This window comes from Plectrocnemia conspersa, unplaced genomic scaffold (assembly GCF_051122295.1).
Source record: "Plectrocnemia conspersa isolate PC_06_02 unplaced genomic scaffold, ASM5112229v1 ptg000008l, whole genome shotgun sequence".
Lineage (NCBI taxonomy): Eukaryota > Metazoa > Arthropoda > Insecta > Trichoptera > Polycentropodidae > Plectrocnemia > Plectrocnemia conspersa.
Genome location: NW_028277172.1, coordinates 24,736,995 through 24,764,702, shown reverse-complemented (window position 1 = coordinate 24,764,702; position 27,708 = coordinate 24,736,995). Strand labels below are relative to the sequence as shown.

The following is a 27,708-nucleotide window of genomic DNA, read 5'->3' as shown; positions in this document are numbered from 1 at the left end:
AAAACCAATTGTTCCTTTTGGTGGTTTGGATAACGCTTTAACGTTTACCATCAAATAACTCTTTCAGTATATAGCGAGAGTCTTGCAAAGTAATCCACCGTGTATATAATTATTATTAATACATTCATAGTTACAATTAAGAGTTTCGTGGGGAACGAATATCCGCAGCTTGTTTATACAGAGCCTATAATGGTTAATGGTAGTATATGTGTATATAAATGTTTGCTGGGTTAACGGGTCGAGTTTATAAATAACAAGTTTTACGTATAGCGAACAAGATTTATTAGTTTACGTGAACCTCTTAATGCGTCAGATTTTTTCGATGTAAGATTAGATAGGGAATCCAGCGCGTCTCAAGTTTTAAAAGTAGATTAATTTCCTTGAGCTTATTATAAAATCTCATTATCGTGGTATGGATTTAATGAACCAACGATTATCCTTGTAATACTTAATCAAGCGTATGAAACTAGTTATGGTTTAATATATGTATCATACAATAAATGTAATGAAGACCATAAGTCCTAATCGCTAGTGTTTTTTAATTTCTAACCTGCCTGAAAATTATTATATAATTATAAATCAGATCGATCATTACGTTTTATTGTTTAAGGATAAAAATATCATGATGAAATATTAAAATAAAATCAAGATCATGCATAGTAAAATATATTGGGTGTTAACTGTTCCACGTTTCACTACTTAGTAGTTGTTGATTGTGTTTACCCGGTTGTTATGCGTCTGACTAACATCACGTAACAATTATTTATTGGAACTTTTCATCGTATAGTCGTCGAGAATGGTGAATAATTTTATTAGTTTCTGGATTCGGTTTTAATATCCTGTTCCTTTAACATGCTACGCCTTTTATGATTTATTGAAATTTAAAGTTTTAGTGATAGATATCACGAAATTCAATTACACTACCGGCACGAAATTCTCTATCCGAAAATTTCCATATCGACTACTTCCAATTGACGCGTTTGTTACGTGCCTCGGAGGCCCAGAATATTGGAACTGTTTGAACTCGACCCGATATTGCCCCTAAAGCTATTTCCATTTTCTAGTTTAACGTCGTGGTCAAACTGGACCTCACATAGCTTACCTAATCCTTTCCATCATTATACAACATACACAGTATTAATAACATTATCAAGCTGTTCCTATCTACACGTACTATATGCTAAATACAAATATCTCTTGGCTAGGTTTTATAAAGTACGAATCACTTATGGAAATCACAAGAATTTAATATATGTCTGCAAAAATTGGTACATAACAATTGACTGTTAGCTTTCGTGGTGAACGTATTAATAAAATGTATATAATACCAAATCGTCCACAATATTATTATTATTCCTTATGGAACATACGACTTGATAGTAAAAATTCACAGTGAAATATACAGTTATAATAAAATAAAATGTAAAGAAGAACCTTGATGTTCCATCGAACTTGACGTGCTTTTTTAGTCTTGTTTTTTTTATTTACATGGTTGGAACTTTGTTTTGTTTATATTTATATTTAAACAAAAAATTAACAATTTCATGACGATGCTGTTTTAGTTTAATATTGAGTTGCTTTTTGAACAAATTTAAACGCTACTCGTTTCATTCCCTAAATTTAAAAATTATATTTTCGTATTAATACTATTTTATCACATGTATATCTTAACTTATTTACGACCATATTAGAAACATTGTTACTCTTCTTAAACTGACTCTTCTTCGTTTAAATATCCTTTCTAAAATCCTGATTGTTTTGTCTTTTTAAAAATAAGAAAATCGTCGAGCGTTCATTGCTCAAAAAAGAGGCGAAGTGTAAGTCAGTGGTTAAAGAAGTCCATGTAATGGAGTCCAATATGTATAGTTCGGTTTTATATACGCACGTTGGAGGGTGAAGTGCGACTGCGGCGTGCTTCTGGACAACTGCTAGGTTCGTGGGCATTGTTCGCAGGACTTCAGATGCGCATGTGGCGTTTTTCTTGACTGGTGCTATATATGAATCGCTAAACAACAATATGTAATATATCAGTTTTGAGTTGATTCTAATTTTGTCAGAATTAAAGTTTCCAAATATTCGAATATCAAATAGTAAATGATAAAATATTCGAAAAATTACTTTTGCAAGACTTGAAATTAAACATCATTATTTTTTAAACCTAACTGGCTTAAACCCAAGTAAATCTGTACCAACTGGGTCAATCAGACATAAACTGAGTCAAGGAAACGGTGATATAAATTATTATGTTTAATATAAGTTATAATTAATATATGTCACTTTGCAACATATGCAATTTTTTAAAGAATAGCTCATTTTTATGAATATAAATTTGAGTATACTGCCGTGGCTCGAACCCATTGTCTCAGGGTTATTAGTCTGAGACAGTACAGACTGCACTAATCCGAACCTATTTAAAAGAGATGAGAAGATCAACAGCTGCATAATATTAACTCAGAAATATGGCAATTACAAAGTTTTTTTCTTCAGACTGTTACTTTTAATAGTTGTTATAGCCGTAGCTGTTATTAATACCATAAAGATAAGAAGATTAATTTTGCAACACTAAAAGTGCACATCACAACTGTGTTTTTGGAGTTAATATTTAACTACAAATATGAAGGAATATTTTATGAATATTTAGACATATATATATTGGAATAACAAATAAATGATAAACTGAGGAATATAAACTGAGGAATGTTTATGAATATTCGGATTAAAAAAATAATTTTGACATAAAAAGATACAATAGATAGAATTTTTATAAATACAATTTTGTCGAATTTTATTTGCATATCTGTCGTACACGTTTAAAATGTATTTACCTTTTAAGATTGATTTATTGCTCTTAAATAAATTCAGAATGGTTCTTCACACAACTATTATTTATAAAATATTATACTATTATTTTTAAAGATTTTACCAGTCAAAACTTATTCTTCAATTCACATTAAATATTTTGTTAAAATTCAACTTTTAATTATTTATTTATTATTTATAAGGCTACAAATAAATTCTTTATTTTAGTATAATAAAATGTACAAGAATCCATAAAATAAGTCCGTATTAAATTTATTGTATAAAATAATCGTTTTGTTGTAAATTAAATTCTGTAAGGATTAGCTTTCGAAGACGATTCTATAGCATTATGTAAGGTTCAGGTTTTATAAATAATGGCATTCGAAAGGTTGACGCTTTGAGTGGCTTTCATCTTTCTGTTATTCTCGTGTAGAATCGACTTTGAAACCCAAGCGAGTAAACATTATATCAAAAAAAGAAAGACGTCAGGATTATTAAAAAGGGTGAGGTAAATCCTTGAAGATTCGAATCCCCTAGGAGTACAACTCGTTTATCTTCCAAGAAAATCTTTTCAGCTTTGATTATTGTCAGAAAAGGTGGGATTTTTTCAATTCTCCTAATGATGAAAATTGCAGAGGAGGAGAGCTTCAATCCCGTTTTTTAATCAGGTCGAAACAGGACTATTTATAGGGCAGCACTCGAAAGCGACGCGTGTTGTCATGTACAGGCGAAATTATTCCTGATGGAAAGCTTTTGACTGGATGGAGTGCGAAACAAGATTGATTTCCGAGGGCTTTACCTATTTATCCGCAAAGTTGTTGGACTAATTGACCAGGACGAATGTCCTCACTGCTTTGGACCCTTCGTTATCTCTGGGGGATTGGTGTCGTTATCTAAACGACCCAGCTGCTATTTGACAAGCTTGGAATGTCTGCAAATTTGCACAATAAATTTTAAAATAAGAGAAAATTATAATTAGGCATTTGAAAATAAATATAAAAGGCTAGGTTTCTTATATATATTTATCTTTGTATTTCTTATTTTTTTTTTTTTTTTTTGCGGTAAAAATACATCTATATTTAAGCGTCTTTATATGAAAATGTTATAAGTGCACTTTTCTAGTTTTTTCATTATTAAACTGACTTAATTAAGAATGTTCAACATTTTTGCAGTTAGTCATACGAACTATCAGTTACTCGGGTAGATTAAAAATAAAAACTTTTCACAGTAACTATGCTGCTGGCAACTTTGCAGACTTTTGTTCACGTCAGTCCGTTTAAGCTTTTATTTACAGCGCTTAGTTGTGTTTGTTCGTTTTTCGAATTTTCCTCGTTAATTTTCCGCACGTTTATAAATGATTTACCGTTTAAACAATTTTCGCAAATTAAAAAGTTGAACATACCCCTTTCGTCCTTCGCCTTTTGCAACCAGCGAAGCGGTAATATTTTTGCCCTTTTGAGCAATTATTATTAGAGTCTCAGAACCATCGAATAATTGATGAAGCAAAAAAATTGTTAAAAAGGCATCAGCGCTGCGATCATATTTATTTCATAGTACAAAGCTTATCTATATAAAACATTAAATCATCAGTATTTTGTAATAAAATAACGCAAGAGTTTGCGAAAAGTATAATTTCTGTGTTTAATATAGCGAAAAAGTTTTAAAATATTATTATATTACAACAGTTAATATTTCAGTTATACAATTTTGCGATATAAATATATATTAAAATATACACATACGTAAAAAACGCTTGTGTCGTAATATTTAAAAACTTAAGTTAGCTCTTGTAGTGGACCATAAAAATACGGCATGCTTTTGGACGGCTGCTAGGTTTGTGGACATGGTTCGCGAAACTTCAAACGCGCGTGTGACGTGTCTCTTGCTGGTGTTGTGTATGAATCGCGTGCTTATTGAGTCGTAATTACCCTAAAATATTATTTTCATCTCATTTGAGATGCAAAATTATCTAGTTTTTTCATTCTAGATATATTGAAACATTTTTCAAATAGAATTACTGGGAATATGCATATATCGGATTCTAAAATTATTTATGCAGCGTTGAGTCATACATAATTATGTGTTAGATAGCGTCATTTACAGAAAGCTTCGAAAAAAAAAACGCTATTTAACAAATATGCAATATGATATACTCTACAATTATCCGACTGGGTCCGATATATTTGGACACTTATAACACTGCCGCGACGCCGGCGAGGGCAACACATTCATTGGTGGACCATAACGGGACTACGGCGGCCGGTGGGACCTCATCCGTCAGTTATCATCATTTAATTCAACAACATGTAACTAATTATTATATAAATTCAATAAACTTTTACTGTAGTGGCACAATATGTGTATAATATTCACCCGTACGTGGATCTACTTCTCTCTATTAAAATCATCGCGAGCTACCAATATGCAAAGGGTAAATAATATATTTTCTTATAAATTCATAAATAGAAAATGCTTATTATTTTTAGTAGACAAAAATAACAATTTAAAATACATATACATTAGTTAAAATATAATTAATAATATTGTTAAAATATAATTAATAATAACTGTCCAGATTTTGCAATATTTTTAAAGTCAGGAGTATACGATAAAATAAATAATCGTGAACATTGGTTATTATGTTCATCACTTAAATATGTACTTTTCTGTTGCTAGGGCCAAATGTTTTTTATGAAAATATTTGTTCATTTGTTTATACGCTGTATTTATTTATATACAATTATATTTTCTTGAAAATGGACTGTCGCGTACTCGAACAGGAGCTGTACAATTCCTATAAGACCCAGTTTTGTTGTGCTCATCGGGTGATCACTGTTCAACGCTCACTCGCTGCCGCTCGTTTGCACATAATCTGAATAACGCTCTGCAACGAATCTACTTAGAAAATGTAATTTATAATTGTATATAAATAAATAAAATGTATGACTAAACAAATCTAATTTTTTAGAATTAATTTGGCTTCTGATTAATAGGTAAGTACACTATTATTCATTTTCGTATATCCGATTTTATTATGTCAGAAAATGCGGATTCAGACAAATACATGCAAAAATTGGGTCCTATCTTTAGTGTATTTTCAGATACAATCTTTGGATTTTAAATATAAATCATTCTGAAGTTTGATTATTTCCAATTGTAGTTCATTTTGATTTGCTTTAAATATTGTAACAATTTGACTTGCGATTTTTTCTATGTTGATATTTTTCTGAAAGGAATTTATTAAAAAAAATAGTTTGATATTTTTAATTATTTTAAAATCTTCGAATCTCGTTTTATATTGCTTTTCAATATTTTTAATTTCGAGGATCATTATGTTTGGGTCGAAAGGACTCATATCAGGATATAGACGCAAATATTTTTCAATGCACTCCATTTTTTGAAAAGATTTTGTCGAGCTTATCATATCTAATAAATATTTATCTTTGTCTTGCAATTCAAGATTCCATTCACTGAGTTTTAAGGTAAAGTCTGCTAAGAATGATAAATTAAATAACCACTCTTTGTTTGCTAATTGTGGGTAACTATCATCTCTATCAGAGAGGATACTTTTTATGTCTTCTTATAACTCTAAAACCCCACAGGGACTCGACTTCTGCTAAGCTAATAACAGTGGTGTCCAACAAAAGTTCCTCATTATCATCATTTTTTAATCTCTGAAAAGCACTACCTTGTAAAGAATTGACCATTTTAACCCTTTATGTGCTAGGTGCGGATAAATCCGAATCACCATGTAGTGCGAAATTCGGATTTATCCCACGCTCAATAAAAAATAATAGATTTTTCAAGTGCTGAATTAATTTTCATAAAAGTCACGTAATTAGTCAATTATTCAGTAAAAAATAAAATTATTTTAAGTAATATTAAAAAATATTCATGTTCTTATTCTTTGTGGTAATAATATGTTGTTGAATTAATGACTAAGGCTAAACATATTTTTGAAAATTACTTTTCACTATTACTTGTTAAATATTGAATTCAATAATAATTAGAAAAAGCTCTTAACCCTTTCACCGCCGTCGTATAATTATGTAATCAACGTCCGTGCGTGGCTCTATTTTTGAATAAATTAAAAAAATGTTTGAACATAAAGTAAGGGAATAAAATTCGTAACACAATTTAATTATTTATCTTGATGTCTTCAGTGATACATTGTACATTGAAATTTCTTAAATAAATAAATGCAATACAGTAAAAAAGCTGGGTAAAAATCAGGCAATCTGTTCTTAAAATATTTGTGGACTAAATATAAAAGAGAATTTGCTTTTTTCACATATGCTGAGAAGCGATTCAAAATATTTAAATAAGAACAACGTAATGTTCTGAACCCCTAGAAAATTATCTCGTATTCTCAGCAGACGTGTGTGTATGTGTGTGCGAGCTTAGCCCTGTATTTATGGAAAGTGAGTCATTTCACACCATAAGGCGCCCCTCGGCTCCTGTCCTTTTTCAGACGTAATGAAGCCTTTTCAAAATCTCACGTCGCCAAGGCGCCAGTTCGGCCGTAATTTACTCAGATGGTGGAAAATTTTCATTGCGCTGTGATAGGGGTTGGGGTTGTATCTGAAAAATATTCAAATCCATAAAAGTGCAATGTGTGTATGGCATGTGTTGTCACTTGCTCCGAATTGGATTTTTATTGGATTATTTTTGGTTGGCAACATCTCAGCGGTGAGGAAAATGTTACGTAACATGAATTTTTATGTAGATATGTTATTTTAACATCGCTATACAAATAAAAGTGAATGTGTTTTCAGTGAAATCTTATTCGAATGTATTTTCACTGATAGATATATTTCTACTTGCGAAAATATAATTTAAGTGATAGGCGCTAGTAAAATTATATGCTGCTCTAAATTGTCTATGAACCCAATACAACCTTCCCTTATGAAAGTTCTTGTTAATGATTTAATTTGGGCAGCATATAATTTCATAAGTTAAATTATATTTTCGCTAGTAGAAATATATATTTACCTGTATAAATGTATTCGGATATAATTTTACTGAAACAGTTTGAATTATATAATAAATTAACTGAAAAATAAATATTTACTGTAACATATAATTGCAATTTTCGCGTGCGCTGCAATAATTTTTCTGCTACCTACTACTTATTCACATCAGCTGATAATAATTTGACAAATACTACTGCTTATCCTTTAATGAAAGCGTCGATGGTTAAGCCTTTCTTGGTGAAGCCTTGATCATTACAAACGTCAGTGTCAATAGTGTCTTACACTTTGCTGTCATATTTATTTCATGTTTTAAGAAGTAATCAGAGAAGTAACTGAAAGTATTTATATACATCACTAGTTATATTAAGTAATAATTTTTTTAGCGTATAACGGAATTTAATAATTATATTACTCGTCGTCCGACGACAACGAACGACGGTACACTATCGTTTATAAAATACAAAGAGCGTAGAAAGCATCATAAAAATATTAACTACGCAGTTTATGCTTTGCGATATTGTCCTAGTGATCTTGTGTACCGCTGATCTTCGTCGTTATCGTCGTTATTCGACAACGAAAACTGATTTATTAGGGTGTAAATTAATTACACTATAAATTTAATAGTTTCCACTAAAAATTTAATACTTTGCACTATAAATGTCAAATGTTTGCGCTATAAAAATAAAGTGCACGTGCAGCGTATTATCCAGGAATGTCATTTCAGCTTTTTCCAGAAGGAGAGAAAGAGAGGGCAAAAATTGCCCAATTTGTGATTTTTTAAATTTCGATTTCGGCCAAAAAAGTGGCCAACAACGTTTTGCTTCAAGTCCTTTGTTGTGCTATATAATCCTCATTTAAGTAGATTAGTTGCAGAAAAAGAAGAAACAGAACATAAAATAAATTTTAATACATCTTCTAACAAAACGATGTTAGAAGATCTGCATAACTCCATATCTCATTGATTACCCTAAAGGGGAGTAGTGTCATGGTACTAATCTTTTTAGAACTACACTTCTGCTGGAAAGTATCCGTTTTATAGTAAAAAGTGGGCCTCTACCTTTACATCTGTTGACAGTTACGTAATGTCCATATGATGTTCAAACCAAAACCTAACCTAAATAAATTAACCAAACTCAATAAAATAAACTGCTCCAGGGGGGGGGTAAGGCAAGTAGAGGCGTTTGCCCCCCCTTAAATTTGGCTAGAAAAACGACCTTATTGAAATGCTATGAATCTTAATAAAATCAAAATATAAAAAAATCCACTAATGACTGGCCAAATTTTGCCCCCCCCCCTCCTCCCTGGAAAAATCTGAGATGACGTCTCTGTATTAATTAAACAGGTTTGCTTATAAAAAACAAAGAATTATATATACTTTATGGCGGGGAGGAGGGGGGGGCAATTTCCCCCCTCTGCAGAAAAATGTATTTAATGAAATACTGTGACTCATAAACACATAACAGGTATGTTCATAAAAAACATTGTGTATCCCTTATTGGCAGGGACGTTATTAGGGGAGAGGGCAGATTGAGGTATTTGCATCCCTCTTGATTTGTGTCAGAAAATCTATTTAATGATGTACTATAAATCTGAATGAAATCGAATTTAAAAAAAATAACTAGACTGTGTGAATTTTGCTTCTCCTCCCTTCCTTTGAAAAAGCTGAAATGACGTTCCTTTGTTTAAAAAAAATAGAATTCTATATACTTTATGGTCAAATACTACATAAGGGCGGGGAGAGGGGGGGCATTTGCCCCTTTTGAATTTTTTCTGATATTAAATTCTGTGAATCATAATGAAATCGAAATATTAGAAAAATGACAACAGAATGGCTAACTTATGCCATCCCCCCTTCCTGAAAACAACTTAAATATCTGTAAAAACATAGAATTGTGTATACCTTATTGGGAGGAGGGGGGGTAGGTGGGGGCATTTTCTCTTCTTGTATTTGACCAGAAAAATGCACATAATAGATAGAAATATTAATAAAAAATAACCACAGATTGAAATATTAAAAAAATAATCATCCCCCCATTAAAAACAGCTGAAATGACGTCCTTGTATTAGAGTGGTTTGTTTATAAAAATTGTATATAATAAATGGCCAGGGACGTCATAAGAAGGGCAGGTGGAGGCATTTCCCCCTTGTATGTGGCCAGAAAAATGCATTTAATAAAATACAATGCATCATAATAAAATCGAAATATTCATGGACTGGATAAATGTTGCCCCCCCCTAACTAGAATGACGTCCCTGTATTAGACAGGTTTGTTTATAAAAAATAATAATGCATGTCTTTTATGGCCAGGGATGTCATTTAGGGGGGTAGGTTGGGGCATTTGCTTCCCCTTAAATTTGGCCAGAAAAATGCATGTAATTTATAGTGCAAAATATGAAATTGAAAAGTGGAATATATTTCATTTTAATGCAAAGTATCAAATTTGTAATGGAAATGATTAAATTTATTACAATTATATATTTCCCATAATATTATTTTATACCAGTTATTTTTCAAGATTAACTATATTAGTTAATTAGTCATTATGATTATATTAATTATTAGTATCTACTGTATATAAATAAAGCAACAACTAATATTGTATTATGTCAATTAATTACACTTCATAGACCATTAGTTTCAATAAGCCGCTCGTTTAATTCGTAACACATTGCTTTTATGGCTGTCGTACGTTTAATTGTATAATGATTTAATGATTGAAGGATAAATTTAATTAAAAAAATTGTTGTTCTATTAAATTTGTAATTTCAATAAGTTAAATTGTAGAATCACAATTTTAGGAAACAAATTAAATAATCCGTAATTTTGATAATTTTATACTGACTAACTTACCATTTTGAAGTAATTAGCACTCATTTAATTAATTATAAATATATTAAAAATAGTCAGTAATCAAACAATTAATTTGTCAAGATAAACACTTATAGATATTTATTATACTACATCTAAATATGTATTAAAATACGGTTTATTTTGATAAATATCGCCTTCTGTTTTTTTTAAACTGTGAAGTGAAATATATATGCAAAAAAATGCTATTAATTATAAATAAAATAAATACAATTTTGAAAATAAGCAGAAGAACTTTAAGATAGGTTTGGGAATGATCAATGTGCATTGGAAGGTCGACAGATGGTGATGGAATGGAAGTAATAAAAAAAGTGACTCGAAATGTGTTCAGATGTGGAATAGAATATCGATTTGTTTGAATTATTTTAGTTAATATGATATTAGTGACATTTTCAGCTAAACGGCTAAATAACCATGTTACAGTAAATATTTGTCTTATCATTCGTAATTTATTAGTTTCGTTTCTAAAAATACTAAAAGCCTACAAACTGTCTTTGTGTATTAAAATAACTTAAGTAATCATTTTTTTATTCGATGTATCGCTACATAATCCACAACTCAATTTTGTCATTTTTTTTGCTTTGCAAATGTATTCTACTTATCTTTGTTATTTTTAACAGCCATGACCAATAATAAATAACTAATTACTGACACACAAAATAATCAAAATAAAATCACTATTTATTTGCTGAAATTCTAGAAATGACTCATTTATATGTTAATATTGTGCAACTGTGTATATTGTTATAATCGATGAACTTGGCATGCTTTTTTTGGACTATGTGTCTCGTATGGCTGATAATTACCAGTGGTTATCACAACTCTCGTATCTAAAGTTTTGAGAGCTTTTGAACAACTATATAGTATATAATAATTTATTTACCATTTTGTGCAATCACTATAAACACTTGGCCCTTTATTGCGCCATAAAGTTGTCTTCGGAACGACAGGGTCGAAATAGGCTCGTTATATAAATGGTTATGTAATTTTGACGAGGTCAAGCAACGCCGAACGCGACAACTGTCTGGATGGTCGCCTGAAAAATAAACCTTTAACCTAATTAACTTTTTTGCCGATTTATTGCGTCGTTTGGCGCAGAAAGGGTTAAAAATGTGTACGTCACGTTTCAGTTAAATGTGAAAAGTTTGAGCGCTCGTGGCACGCTAAGCAAGTTGGGATGGGGATGAATGGTTTAATATTAAAACAAGGTTATGTATCACTGTACTGCAGGTGCAATTCGTTTTTGTGTGACCCCATTCATTATCAGTGGGTATTGATAAATAAATTGAATACGTATAAATGGGGAAATATTGCAAACGAAAAACCCTTCGCTGGGAAAATAATGAACGGGATTTACGAAATGGGGTGCGTTGGGTGAAGCATGTGATCTTTTAACTATTTGTGGGATATGTTTTTTTTCAAGAAAATATATTGTCAATGGCAGCACTATTTGTTTGCATTTTTTTTACCAATAAATTAAATCTGCTTTTGAATGTCAGACATATTTTTTTCGTATATGTTTGACATCGTCCCTTCTATTCCACATTGTTATTTTTTGGTCTTAGAACTATTTTTTATGTGTCGCGCCTTTTATATATCACATCATCTATTGTGTCAGTGGAATACGAAATTTGTCAATTTTATGAGAGTAGCTTTTTATTATTTCAATATTGAATACAATACGTTTTACACTTTTTATAATTATTTTAAAATTAATGGTAATATGCTACGTAGCAAATAAATATTATCTGCAATTGTCGCGGCACCCAAATATTTTTCTTAGTCACGCATAGGGATTGTAATACCGGTATTGCAATCCCTATGCGGTAATATCGGTCATGGGATAAAAATCGACCTTCAGTACTACTGATATTAAAAAATAAATTTCCGGTAGTACCAAAAAAAAAATCTTTTCCAATTCATACATTTTATTTGCTGAAATAATATGTATCTTTCGCAAATTAAAATTATTAAAATATACTAAAATAAACATGAAATGTGCAAATTATAAATATATAAAATCACATAAATCTGTTTTTTTTTTTTTTTTTATAATATGCCTCATTTTAAATAAACAGATTTATAATTTTCTACGCACTACTTTCTCATATGGTTCTTTTGGAAAATCGTAACTGACCAAAAATAATGAGTAGTTGTATATTTCATTGGAATAAATAGGCGAGTGGTGCTTTAGCCTTTGCTATAACAATTTAGGAGGCATCCAGAAGCAGTCTTTAAAAGACCATGATTTGCTAGACTTGTGCTAGAAGAAAAAAGATTTTGCCCTCGTATTTTCAAAAATATTTTTTCCGACAAAATAGTAAATAAATAAAAGTGAAAAATAAATGACACAAAACGGTTTTGTACCCTATCGTCTTATTGATTTTTTTAGTACTCATAAACAACATAATAAAGGATCAGCGTATAAAGTATTTTTAGAAGTACCTGAATGTAAGGAAGATTGCACAAAATCATTGTTTGATTTTGTGCAATCAGTAACTTGTTTAATTATTTAATATATTTCCCAAAAAAAGTTTATTAAGACGACAATAGCTATTTATATATTTTATTTTATTAATTCATTTAGCTTAATACCTAATTTTTATATCAAACAAATTTTAACTAAACATACATATAATATATAACATAAACAGAAAATAAAAAATACTAAACATTATAATTTATTTCTTAATACACGAAGGTGTTTTTTTATATTCCATTTAGGAAACCCGTTAGTTTTATTTTTGCCGATTGTCCTAGGAATATTATTATACAAATTCACACCTCCGTACATAATTACTCGTTTTCTTATACCTAACTATCCTTAAATTTTCTTTATTTCTATTATTAAATCAATGTACATCTTTATTAAATAATAATTAAAATCCTCTGGTAACATTCATCTTCAATATTTCTTGAGCAATCGAGGGTCGAAAAACGCGCGTGCTTCTCGACAACTATTAGGTCTGTGGGCACGGTTCGCGAGACTTCAGATGCGCGTGTGCCATGTCTCTTGACTGGTGTAACATAATGATAATAATTAAAATTACTTACGATTTAATCTTACTGATTTTTAAAGCTTATATTGATAATTATCTCCCTCTAGTTTGGTTAAAAAACATGCGGTTTTACGAGCCCATAATATGAACGTGAATGTGATTTAACTGGACTGTCCAACATATATATTATGTGGAAGGGGTTAATATATAATTTAATTATTAACTTTGCTCTTAGTTATGTACATATATCCTTTAAAATTCTAACAAATCTAAACAAGGGTATTTTTTTAATTTGGCACATACATTATGAACTTTTTCATTCATCTCCAGCGACCCACCCACATACAAAAGCTTTCTCTCTCTCTCCCCTGTGGCTTTTCATTATTCAGCTAGTTGGATCCTTGCATCGTTAAAGCACAGCGATCCGGGTCGCCTAATGAACCGTGAATTAATCCGGATTTGGGTTTAACATGTTTCACGGGGTGTCGATATGAATTTGACGTCGATCGAGCGAGTGAGTGAGAGGGACAAAGAGGGTTTTTCTGTAGCTTCATAAAGGTACTGCCTATCTAGTGGGTATTTATGCTTTCTGGAGGAAGTGCACAAATGAAAGGTGCATCATTAGTGAGTGAATGCGGCTCTGTTCACCGTACGGACGCAGCTTTTCCGCACACAATCATCTGTGATTAAAGTCGCGACGAAAGAGGTCGGCAACCTTTATTTTTTTTATTATAAAATGCCCATTAGTCCCTACAGCAATGTTTAAATATTTCTATCAAAAAAATATTTGCTCTGTGAACATCAACTGAAATAATTTGATCAATGATGAGATATAATGGGAACAGAGCAAAGATAATGAAAATGGGAGTTGAATGGGAGATCAAAGAGAAATCACGCCACAAAAACATACCGAAAAAGAAGATCGCTTTTCAAGATAGGACCCGCTCTACTTTATATGTTAAACATATGTAGTAAAGGTAACCTTTTGCGGTTAAATTTAATTAATTCATTACGGTCGCAGGGGTCCACATTATTTTAAATTTAAGCAAATTAATCTTTATTACTATTTAATAATAAGACGTTTTATATACTGTCTGATATTAATTATTGAGTAACGCTTTATCTAATTATTGTAAACCTTCGATCCTTTCTAATGAAATTAGATCAGCAAGATTATCTGTTTCTCCGTTTAAATAGGCAGCAAATTAAATAGTCATTTTGTTTTAAAGCCTGATAATAATTGTATTGTTCAGGGTCAGAATAAATATCAAATGGTTAGAATATAAATAGTATATAGTCAGAATAGAATATAGGACAACCAGAATTAAAATATAGGATGTAAGGTACACAAAAATTCAATGACGACTTTTTACGTCACTCCTAGTATGTATGACATAATTATGACGCTTTTAGGCGTCATATCCGATTAAGAGATTAATAAATTAATAATTTTGTATAACCGAATTTGTTTAGCTCCATAGAAGCTTTAAAATAGGGTTTTGTAGTATTTTTCATAAAATAAAAATGTTCAATATACGGTTTTTATAGAATGAAAGGTGTTGATGTATTTCTCGCCTTCAAAATAATTTTGTCTCAATCTTTTGGTACATCAGCAAGAAATCACGAAAGTCCGTGTCGTTTGGTAAAAACTATTGACCTCATATTGGAAAAAGGTGTATTAGGCGATCAATTTTTTTGCCTTCTAGCTACTGGTTTCACCCTAATCAATCCCGATAAATACGTGTCTTGTAGTAATGAGCAAGATATAACTCATTTGATATATTAAAATTATAAATATAATGCGTATAAATTTAGAAAAATATATTAAGTATACTTAATATATTTATTATTAAATTTTAAAAGAACAAATACGAAAATTAATAAGCTTAGTAAAAGGAAAAAAGTAATTGTGTAATGATATGATATAATTATTATTAATATACTTAATTTTATTTAATTAAAGTTGCATGAATTCATTAAAAAATATTTTTTTAAATAATATATTTTATTGAATTTGCGGCAAACTTCACAGAAAATGCTTGAGGGATATGTAAATCATCTGCAGATCTAATTTCATAATTATGTAGCTGATTTCTAAATTCAAATTTAGTATTTGTAATAATTTTTTTGCCGCCCGGGGCAATCCTTAAAATTGCCGCCCCCCCATACATTTTTTTAGTGGGTCATAAAATCAGCATTTCTTAAAATAATAAATTGATTAGTGTTAAGCTCTTGGTATTCGTAGATTTACATAAATTTTAGTTTATTCAGGGTTAAAAACTTCACTAGACGATTCCATCGCGAATATGCCGCCCCCAAGCAAGTGCCGCCCGGAGCGGCCCGCCCCCTCCGCCCCACCATAGCTACGCCACTGATTAGTACATATTTTTATGGAATAGTTATAGGAAAAAAAATATTTTTCATGTATGTATGTCTTTCGTGTGAGCATCGAAAGGCAAATTTAACCATTTTTTATAGCACTATTTTGAATAATCTGAAGTGATTTAATTTCAATTTACTTGTAATTTCCAAACGCGATATTTGTTTTAACATGAAATAAAAAACGGTTCATTATGTATTTTGTTACCTAAAATTCTACATAATATAAATGGAAGCGATAAAATTAAGCTATAGAAACAATATTATTTGTTGTAAAAAGATTTTAGTTACAAAAAAAATTAACTTAATTTTGATTTTTCCTCAAATAGTATGTATACATAAGTTAATGTGATGTGTGTGATTTTTTTTTATAAAATCAAGTGATAATCAATTATTGTGTAAAATGCTTAAATAAGAACATTCTTACCTGCATGATTAATATGAGAACTTCCTCTCACCATTTCTATTAAATTTTTTTATTATAAGATGTAAGGCACTAAAAAATCACAACCGATTCACTCAACTAATGCATATTTTAAATTTAAAATGCATCTGGTCAGAGATTATTTGTACATGTTACATATTTTTTTTCCTTTTTTTAAATAATGTATTAAGTTAGTATCACCTTGACATTTGATAAAACGAAATTTTGTTAATGTGACAGAAACATGTTATGCACGCACAAATTAGAGAATATCTGTTCTGTGTATGCACGCGATTCGTTTGCTCTTGTGTTTTTGCGGCGTTTTTTTAATATGAGCTGCTCAATCCTCCTGTGCAAAAAAGGGTCGCTAAGCGTCGAGAGTTTCTAAAATTATACATACATATATCATCACATTTTATTTACTTCTTAATTTCATTTTCGTGTCTGACCATCTCCCACGAGGAATATAAAACTTCTTATACGAAATTATTTATATTTTTACGAAATATAATAAAAAAATTGTTTATTGATTATTTAAACATTTTTAAATTTTAAGGAAGAAGACATACATATGTATGTATATTGTCATTCAAAGTTTTAAATTTATACATGCATTGTTTAATCATTGGTAGTTCTTCCTACAAAATGTTTAAACATTGGTTGTTTTTCCAAAAATGGTGATATTTTTGCCTTCATTTTAAATTAAATTTATAATAACAATAAAACGAACAAAATAATGAAAAAAAGTTGAAGACTGCAGCAATGGCTAGTTTATAATGTAATAAACATAGTTGGCGTCTGCTTATAATGTTAATGCACTTATGGAATTATGTGTGTCACGCTCCATTTTGCCTTTTCCTCGGTTAAGTGCGGCACCATAAATATTTTATAGGAATTACTTTAATGGCAATTGTGGGCAAGTGCTCTCACGTTTTAAATATTAAACTTCATATGTGCAGTAAATGTGCTTTGTGTTTTGTTAGGCATAAATCATTATTTAATATAATTTAGATCGATTGTGTATTATTTCCTTATTTATCTTAACAGCGCAGGTAGTCATTTTTTCTCGATGGATTATATTATTTTTTTATTTTAAATTAGCACGAATAATATTGGTCTGTCTAAAGAAATTCCAATCTCACAGCAGGACGTACTGATATAAAACACTAAATGCTTTATTATTTTTAAAATTAAAATTATTAATCTTGATTATATTATTTATTATTTCAACGTTAATATTTTATTTTTTAGTTACTTTTAAGCTACCGAAGTCAGCAATGAACTTGTCATGGATTTCCCATTGAAATTTAACACGTACCCTTTTGTCCAAAGCTAATTTATGCCTAGGCAAACTTATTAATATTTATGGTAATGTCTTTAGAGTACTGCGCCTGAATCACGTCGCGTACAACCCAAAGACTGCCTATTCCCTTGATTGCGGTTTTTGCTCGGTAAACACCCAAAACTCCTTTGTCAACTCTGAAAATGGCACGTACGTGCAAACGTGTGTGACGTGCTTAAAGCTACGTGTCCAGTGTTTGGTTTCCGTCACTCTAAAATTTGCTTTAGATCTTGCCTAAGCCTTTGCTCGTGTACGTTTGCGGATGACACACGATATCCGCACTCGTTTGATATTCAACACCTGTCCAGAGTATCGATGCAGTTATGGGTATTGTAAAATGGCGTAACTGAGAACTGTTGACTATGTACACATTGCACAATATTGCACAATGTTTTCTGTTAGGTACTCAGAAGAATTTGTTCAGAAATGTTCAAATGATATTTTATTATTTTGCGATGTTAAATTGATTCAATTTATCGAAGCATTCAGCTTGAATTTTTATGCTCAAGTCGCGATGTATAATCAAAGAAAATTTGTCGTCATTTCAAATGATATGTTTTATTGGAATTATATCGTTTTTGAAAATATTCTCTGATTATAAACCCTTTGAGCGGTATCGCCGTACATGTACGGTGGTTGAAATTTCACTTTTTGTGGTACCCCGGATGGTTATATATTTATATAAATAATTAATAAAAAACATTATATGAATATAATATTTTTTTAATTTGATTTATTGTAAATGATTTCTATAGAAAATAAAAGCAATAATTTAAAGAGCACAAAATATATGAACATAACAAAAAATACTTTATTTTAATTTTATGAAAAATATTGAGAGCCTCTGAATTGATATAAAAAAATGCAGTATCTATAACTGTTTTTGAGGACTTTATAGAAACTGCATTGATTATTTTCACATTTTTTTTTAAAAATTTATTTTAATAAAGTGAAGACCATCGTGATCTTACAAGTAACCCCAATGCGCCACAATGCTCAAATTAATAAACAATACAGTAAATTAAAATAAATAATATTTATTCCTTATTGCCAGTTATATACATATTATATAATATAGCGGAAAATGTGTTAAATTCGGCAATGTATCGTTTATGATTTTTTCATGGGTTAGAAAATTTATCGTTCATCGTAGATGTGTTTCTCTATCGTCTTTGGGTCTCGAGATCCCAGGGGGTATGTGGGATGTGAGTGAGGGGTCGTTAGTCGTTGGGGTAGAAAAAAAATATACTTTTTCAGCTGAACAATACATACATATATATTATATCAAACTGTAAGTTAGGAATATATGTGTATGGACTGGTTGATATTATAATATAAATCTGTAGGTTTGAAATTTTAATTGTGATTGATTTTGATTAGCTGTTGGGAAACCGACATTTGCCATTCTTAGAAAATAATAAACCTCAAAGAAATTATTATATTATATAATAATAAATTTGATAAGGATTATTTTTAAGTTAAATAATGTATTGATATATAGTTATTTAAAATCAGATAGTATGCTATATATAAATATAGCTTATTGCTCGCCGGATTTATCGCTCATTTGTTATGAAACCAGGGGCTCTTAAAGAAAAACTTTTTCAATAACGAATAGTCGAATCTTGGAATTTAATTAACCGTCGGGAAAACGTCAAGGGTTATTTTATTTTGCTGACGGACAAGCGGGAATTGTAATGATTTCTACTTCCCTGTTATCGGGCGCGGTTATTGAATTAGTGTTGGTTTAAGTGCCAGCAATTTTCTTTTGGGGGTAGTAAATATGTGGCGGGGGTGGACATAATTATTTTTCGCCTTCAGGCGTCCCTTTTCAACGCAGATCGGCAACCTTCGATAGGCGGGCGCGCCCTTTGTGGGGGAAATGTGGGCGCCTTTTTTTGATGGCCAAAAGGTGCCTTTTTTCATTTCCTTTCAAAGTTATCTGTTGAAAAAACGTTTATAGGAAAGAGGCGTGTCGGAAAATTAATGAAATATACCATATAAATATTTTTATTTCGTAGTTTTATACAACAAAATAAAACATCACACACAATGATATGTTTTCACAATACTAATAAAATAGACAGCTATAATATCGTCACAATAAACTATACTAAACATTTAAATTCCTAAAAAAATTAATAGGTTTTACCATAAATTATTATTTTTTTACATACATAATTTTATCGTTTGAAACAAATTTGATATATATATATATATATATATATATATATATATATATATATATATATATATATATATATATATATAAAGATCGGATGAGTATAATTGTTTCTTTTGTACGAATTGGCAAATTATTTTTATTTCAAGACGCAAATTAATTTTTTTACGGCTTAAAACAATGATTACAAAAACATGACACACCTGTTTTTGAGATAAGCATTAAACGATAATAAAAGGTGGGCCTTTCCAATATTTTGTTTCGTGCAACGAACGAATTCTGCGAATTTCGGTCATAGTTGATACCGCCGATCAACATTCTATTCACAAATATTTTTCGAAGGCGTAAAAACATTTTTTTGTTAAGAAGATGTGCCTCGTTGTCTAGCATTTCGAAACAAAATAGAGGCTCACAAAGGACCATGGACTTTGGAGCGTCACTAATCAATCAAGTATATTGAGAGAAAAACGACTACATGTGTTGCTCAAGTATACAAAATATTTTTCAAATTTTATTCGCGATAGTATAAATTAATATTGTATGAATATTTAAATATTTAGGTTCTAATCTCGGCCTAATAATGTTTCTTCGGTTTATTACAGGCAAATTCCAAATTCTTACTTTTCGCCGATGGCCTTTAAGTATTCCTTAACATATACTCCATTGAAGATTGTAAAAAACTTTATTTGTGTTGAAAATCTATGTACATATTGACTCGCTAATTGTCTGTAATTTAGCATAAAAAGTCACTGATCTATTCTAGAGCAATAATACTTAAATTTTATTATAAAATAGATGAAAATTCTTCATTTAGGTGGTGGCAGAGTTATATCTATGTTTTGTGAAAATAATTGCTATTTTCAATTACAAAATATTTTTGAAATTTATTTGCGATTGGTTCAAGACCGTAAGCATTTGCTAAAATAACTTTTCGTACATTATATGCTGGAATACGATTCCCTTGAGTCGCGTCGACAAGTATACTTGGAAAAGCACTTCTTCAAATTGCTGGTAATAAATATTCACGATCCAGAGATTTTGAAAGAACTTAGTTTTTATGTGACACTTAATTACCAGCGGTTGCGATCTTGAGTATTATTGAAGTAACATATGCAAAAATAGCAGTATTGGATCTCTCCCTAATAAGCACAATCCAAAATTAACATTACAGATGGGTTATCTAAATGCTAATATTATTTGTTACATATTTTCTCATCGATCAAAGGGTTAATCTGCCCGAAAGGCGTGTTTCCGCATTGTTTCATGATTGTTTACCTACCCCATCGTTTGCAAAAGTTTCAAAAGCCTAAATTATGTAGCTTTCGCATTTGGCTTTGGAACGTTTTAATACGTTTTGAGCTTTCGTTCGGTCACTGAGCTTACACAATATGTATTCATAATACAAGTCCGATACGAATCGCAATAGCCCCTTTTGTGGATATCAGATATAACTACATAAACGCTAAGCATATACATATATAGTGAGTTTAACTGCCGCCGTCGTGGGCACCGTTCCAGGAAAAGTGGCAAATTGTCCTTCCATCTGTTGATTTCGCGATAAATGTTGGCTTTTATTGTGTTCTAGGGAGATGAAACTCGCATGGGTGATGTAATTTGTAAGCTATCTAGGGATATAATTAGACTTGTTGGATAGGCAATAAAAATATTGGATTTCAATTAGTACTAACATAACTACTATCCTTTTCTATTTAAGTGACATTTCGATTCCTATAACGGTATCGTGCTTCTAAATCAGTTTGAATTATTTTGTTATCGAATTAGATGACAAAGCATTACGTTTATTGTGCAATGACATTATGTATGTATTAAAATAATATAATATACTGAGTACTCGATACGATATTTACAACTTTTTATTACAACGCGGAATTTTTCATTACAACGCATTTTTTTCGTAGTATAGTCAGTTCACGAGTAGAATATTTATATACTAATAAAATTAATAATTAATTAAGTCGTGTATGATTTTTGCAGCCTTATTTTAATCCATCAGGCTTTCGACGAGAAGTGTTGAGCACATTGTGAGTAACATCAATAACCAATTTAATAGCAATGCAAATTATTTCAAAACATTTTTTTTAACTTCACCCAGTAGTTTTAAAAAAGTTTTTCTACGCTTAACGCCCATGCTAAAGGTTTTACAAAGGCGCCATACATCAAATCATATTTAAGTGCACTTTGCGAAATAGTAAATATTTTGTGTTAGGTATAAATAGTCACAGTAAGTAACTATTTTTAGAGGTTTATCACTAAGTTGTACAGTTTGTCACTAAGTTTTCACACGAATATTGCTCACTACTAAGTAATTTTTCACACGAATATTGCTCACACGGATCATACTTCACTTTTTTGTGTTTGCTGCTTGTTCCAATGACTGCTATGGCAAAAAATTAAATAAATATATTTTTTGCTTAGCATGAAAAAAACATTTTCATTTTCGATAGATAGGTTTTAATGAGTCTAGGGTAAGAAATTGAATAGATATATGTATGTATAGATATTCCTGAACATTGTTTAAGTTGCAACATTCAATTATAGGAAAATAATCCCTCACACAAATGATTTGTTAAATGAAATAAATCGTGAATAGCTTGTTTCAAAAAGCTTTACAATAAAAAATTGCGGACTCTTACCTTAAAGATTCGCGATCGCGTCCCTTATTCTTGCCTGTGGCGGTCAGGATGCCAGCTATTCTATGATATTTTCGTTCAAACACAATGATATTTTCGTTCAAACAGGAGCTGGAAAAAAATATGTGCAATGGTGCTTACATATTATTTAATGGTATACTTGTTGTTTTTAAAGTATTATGGCCATCATTACACGCTGGAGAAGCCTGTCAAGTCATGATAGTGAGATTTGTAATAAAAAATATTATTCACATGATGTGTCTATATGGCTATGTGTACCCAAGTATCGATTTTTCAGATTCCTTTTTTTAAATACGAGCGCCTTATTGTTTGAGGCGTCACATTTTTACGTCACGTTTTGGTTGCGTTTAGCGTAAATCTCTGTTGCATAAGGCAGAAATTTGCTATTCAGGAACACAATGTAAGGAGAATTGTGCATAGCTCAGCTGGGAAATGCGAAACCCAGGCACGACAAACGCTCCTGTCTACAATACCCACAGACTACAATATTACAAAACGGTGCTTGTATACACAAGTGTATGTATACATAGTTTGGTACCACGAAGAATTCACTATATGCTACTTATATTACTACGTGTATTATTGTTGGGGGTCAATGAAATTGAGCACGTGGTGTGAGAGCAAAGCACGGTTGAACGGAGACGATGGGACTTTTAAGGAGCCGTAAAAGCGATAAACCAAAATAGGTTATTGATATTCATCGTTGATGGTACGATGGGTAAAAGTACAAGCTTTCTAAAAGCAATATATTAGAAATATATGTATGTCCGGTATTCATTTACTATAGGCGAATAGCAAAGATGTATGAAATAAATACTTTTTATGAATTGCAGTAAATAAATTATTTCCTTAGTTAATGTAAATTTTATTTATTCTTTATTTTATGTGCTATGTATATGAAAAATGTCATTATATTCATACTTTTAAGTATACTAACATATCTTGTAGTATTATCGTTGCTTTTATATTTTTTTGTTATTGCCTCTGGAGCTTTTTATTTCAAAAAACTTTACATTTATACTAATTTTTCTCTCTCTCTTCTTGTACTGACGTTTTACTTATGTGTAATGTTTTATCCAATACCTTACGATAATTTGTTCACTCGACGGTAAAATCGCGGAGTGATCCGGAAAATTTTATTCTACAGCTTATTGATTTTTCTCTTGAAAGACTCTTCTTTAAACTGATGAATATTTATGATTGTTATTATTAATAATTTATTATTTTTAAAACAGGTTAAAACGTATTTAAAAATAACCCAATAATATGTAATTTTTCATTATAACTATCTATTTTAATATAACTTAACATAAATTAGATATGTATAGAGATGAACAATTAAACACAATATTTATTTATTTATTTATAATACATTTGTAGAGCATAACAGTTTTACAAAATACATAAAAAAATGCCAGGGTTTCTGTATTTATACTCTTAGCCCCTCAATAGTGGACTCTATGGTTCGCCATTTTTCGGCGAAGCAATCAACCAGAGAAGAGTTGCAAATTTCTATGAATATAAATTTCTGTTGGCCGATGAGACTACGTGCGTTATCCACTAATATTAATCATTGATGATTTATGGTGCGTATGTAATCCGTTAAGTGGTCTCCCAACGGTGTTTCTTTTTAAACGCAGAAAACCATGTTTTCTTTAACGATAAAAAATGCTGTTATCGCGAGTAGAATTGGTCCTTTTTTATGATGATATGCTTTAATTACTCCGTCCAATTATATATAGAGGATGATTCAGTTGATGAACCCGAGAAGTGTACTTCAAATAATATTCAGGAACGCAGGTGGTACACAATGAAATTCTTCCAGGATCTCCGGATTGTGTAAATTCTCCACCGGTAATTGATAGAAGTGCTTTTTTAAGTACTTTACTGGTCGACGCGATTCATGTTCCAGGAAATTTTGTTGGAAATATAAATATATATTTATCTTTTTCGGACTTTTTTTTATTATAAGTGAGTCGGTTGCATTACTTGCTTCAAAGGTACTACATACTAGGTGATTATACAAATCACACAGTGCCCTCGAGCTACTTAATTGACGCGTGTATCGCAAGACAAATACCAAAATCTTAGTGGCTTTATTACATATGAATTCTAAATGCTAATGGAATCTGTAGTCCTTTTGAAATAGGACACACAAATCGGTTATAACTTTTGTGCGATGAAGTGCATTGTTATCACTTTTATGATCACTTTTAAGTAGTGCTCTTGCTCTAGATATATGTCATGGAATGAATTTTTTTGATTTTAAATGGTAATCAGTTTTCTGATGACAACATATATAGATTTACAATATCCAAATAAAGTTTTTCACAACCCTCAATGGAATTTTTATTTTAAAGAATACTGCAAGGTCATCTGCTATATTAATATTTTTATTAGAGGGCCAAGATTAGAACCTTTAGAATTTTCTGGTGTGGCAATGAATCATTTTTAGATGACTCGTGTTGCACATATTGACGACGATTTTAAAAGTGTAATTCAAAATATTTAGGCATTTTATGGGAACACCTAAATTTATATTTTTTCAAGAATTAAAGCATGATGAACTTTAATAAAAGCTGTTTAAAAATCAGTGTAGATGACATTCTTAGTGCCTATATCGAGATTTTTTGTAACAAAATTAGAAAAACATTCGTTGTTACTGACCTTGCTATTGATCAATCAAGTATTCTTGAATATAGTTTGAAGCATATATTTTTATAACATTGGTTTTAAAATAAGTTTTGTCTATATATTTTTAAATATGTATTCAAGTAATATAATGATTTTATGTCATTAGTGTGCTCTTATAAATAGATAACATACTGTCTGATTATATAAAATACAACAATATTATTCTCTCACATAGCATTAATATTCGATCAGTATATTCAGGATTAGATAAATATTTATTTAAAATTGTGTTATAAATATACAAGGTAATCAATTTAGAAAACTTTTAAGAGTATATTATACCAGCTTATACAATTTATATTGTATGCCAGTGAAATATTTCATTTTATTACCGAACCATATTTTTACTACCAGTATTTTCGAAATACAATTCCGTCATTGATTGGGTACACAAACAGTATATAAAAAGTACACTATACACATTGTTATAATGTGTATTACTAACACACAGACGCGTACATGTAAAAAAAGATTCAGGGGTAGATTAGCAACCTATTAGAAAAAACCCTGTTTGTACACCCTTATTTAACGCTCCTCACACCATTATCTCCCTCTTTAACTTTTATTTTATTATTAGAATTATATCTATAAGATGTTCCTTTTTATAAATACGTCTAAATTATAAATATTTATTTAATAATAAAATTTACAATAAATATTGATTTATGAACAAAATTATCTCGTCTAGAAAATAGAAAATCACATGAATAGCTAAACAAAAATCATATTCTGGCGGAATTATTATATAATATATTATAGTTTAGGTGAAAGTGTTTTAACCAAAGCACATTCCAAAGTTCGCTATAATGAGTTGTAGATACTCGGATATGCTATGCGGAGCGCTTGTCTATTTAACAATTTATTGTTGAATATAATTATTCATAAATATATTTATAAACACTCTCGGCTGGCTTTAGTGGTTCTGTCTTCGTCGTTCCACAGCCACTAATGAAAGTCCTTTAATTGTTAAAGACTTTCAAAAACATTCCGACTTTAAAATGCTTTAAATATCTTATAACCAAGCGTTACATGCAATATAGCAGGTAACTAAGTTACATTAATATAATCTGTACATAAAAAATAATCATAATATTTTTCGTGACTTTTAAAACCGATTTTTTTTTTGTTTATTTTTAAACAAAATCATAAATATGATTACATATTCAATGCATAGTTAATATTAATCAATGTATCTTTTATTCAAAAAAATTTTTTTTTTTAGCAAATACATATCTTATGTACATTTGTTGAAATCATTTTTATATGTACATGAAATAGTATGTTTTATATTAAGAGTGACACTAACTGTAATAATACATATTCCCCTGGCCGTACTCGTACGGCCAGGGGAATATGTATATTAATATTTTTATGATAATCCGCAAAAATAAAAAGGTAGCGGGCTTCCTCAATGGAACAAAAATACACCTTGAATAAATTAAAATATTAGTCTTTTTAATATTTTGTTTAAATTTGTGAAGTGTATAAATAATTTGCTATACAGCTAAATAAATTAATAAACTAAAATAAAATACGGGCTAGATGGGGTGTTCTATGTTCGTCGTTAAAGAGGGAAAAATTTCAATTGCGCGAAATCCAGAGAGCTGAACGATCTGGGGCGCTTCTTATATTCCAGAATGGAAGGTATCCACTTTATTTCACTATAATAAAAAAACACATTTAATGGATTATAATATAATGTTAGTATTTTTTTATATTCTGTTTATGTTAATATTATATTTTGTTTACATTTAATAAGTGGATAAAAAATAGCTATATAGCTAAATAAAATAAAATACGGGTTAGATGTGCTGCTTCGTCGTTAAGGAGGGGAAAAATTTAAATTGCGCAAAATTCAGAAAGCTGAACGATCTGGGGCGCTTCTTATATTCCGGATTGGAAGGTATCCACTTTATCGACAGTGGATTATATAATTATTTTATCCTTTCAATGGAAAAGCACGTGCAAATTCCTGGATGTTTCTGTACCATGTCTTTGTGCGATTATAGACAGTAGTTTTTTTTATTGATTGATCAAAGATAGTGTTAAAAAAATTAATAAAATTCATACTTTATTTAAATATTTCAGAATACTAAAAAGGAAAACCGCGGAAATCTTTAGACTGTATCTGAAAAAGTCTTTAATTAAACTGATATGTAAATATGTTTGGACCATAATTAGTAAAAAAATCATAGCACAACTCGAGAGCAAAGAAAAACTAGCTACAACGAATTGAATCGTGGATAATTCTATGATTTACATGTTTAAGCAGTATTGAAGGCTAAAGGGCTACAACAAAATAATAATATTTCACATAGGTTTTAACTGTTTATTAGTGGTAATATACGATTTAAAAATATTTTTCTCGTGATGTTA

General features: G+C 30.2%; 1 protein-coding gene and 1 long non-coding RNA gene across 7 annotated transcripts in view; one reads left to right on the top strand and one right to left on the bottom strand.

Moving 5' to 3' along the window:
- Liprin-beta (liprin-beta 1) overlaps positions 1 to 27,708 on the top strand; it is a 118,725-nt gene that overhangs the window by 10,113 nt on the left and 80,904 nt on the right. The window lies entirely within an intron of this gene.
- LOC148233516 (uncharacterized) lies at positions 10,858 to 13,565 on the bottom strand. Its single transcript, XR_015810447.1, has 2 exons — positions 11,374 to 13,565; positions 10,858 to 11,074 (listed from the first exon to the last, which is right to left on the bottom strand). It is a non-coding gene; the product is annotated as an uncharacterized LOC148233516 (long non-coding RNA).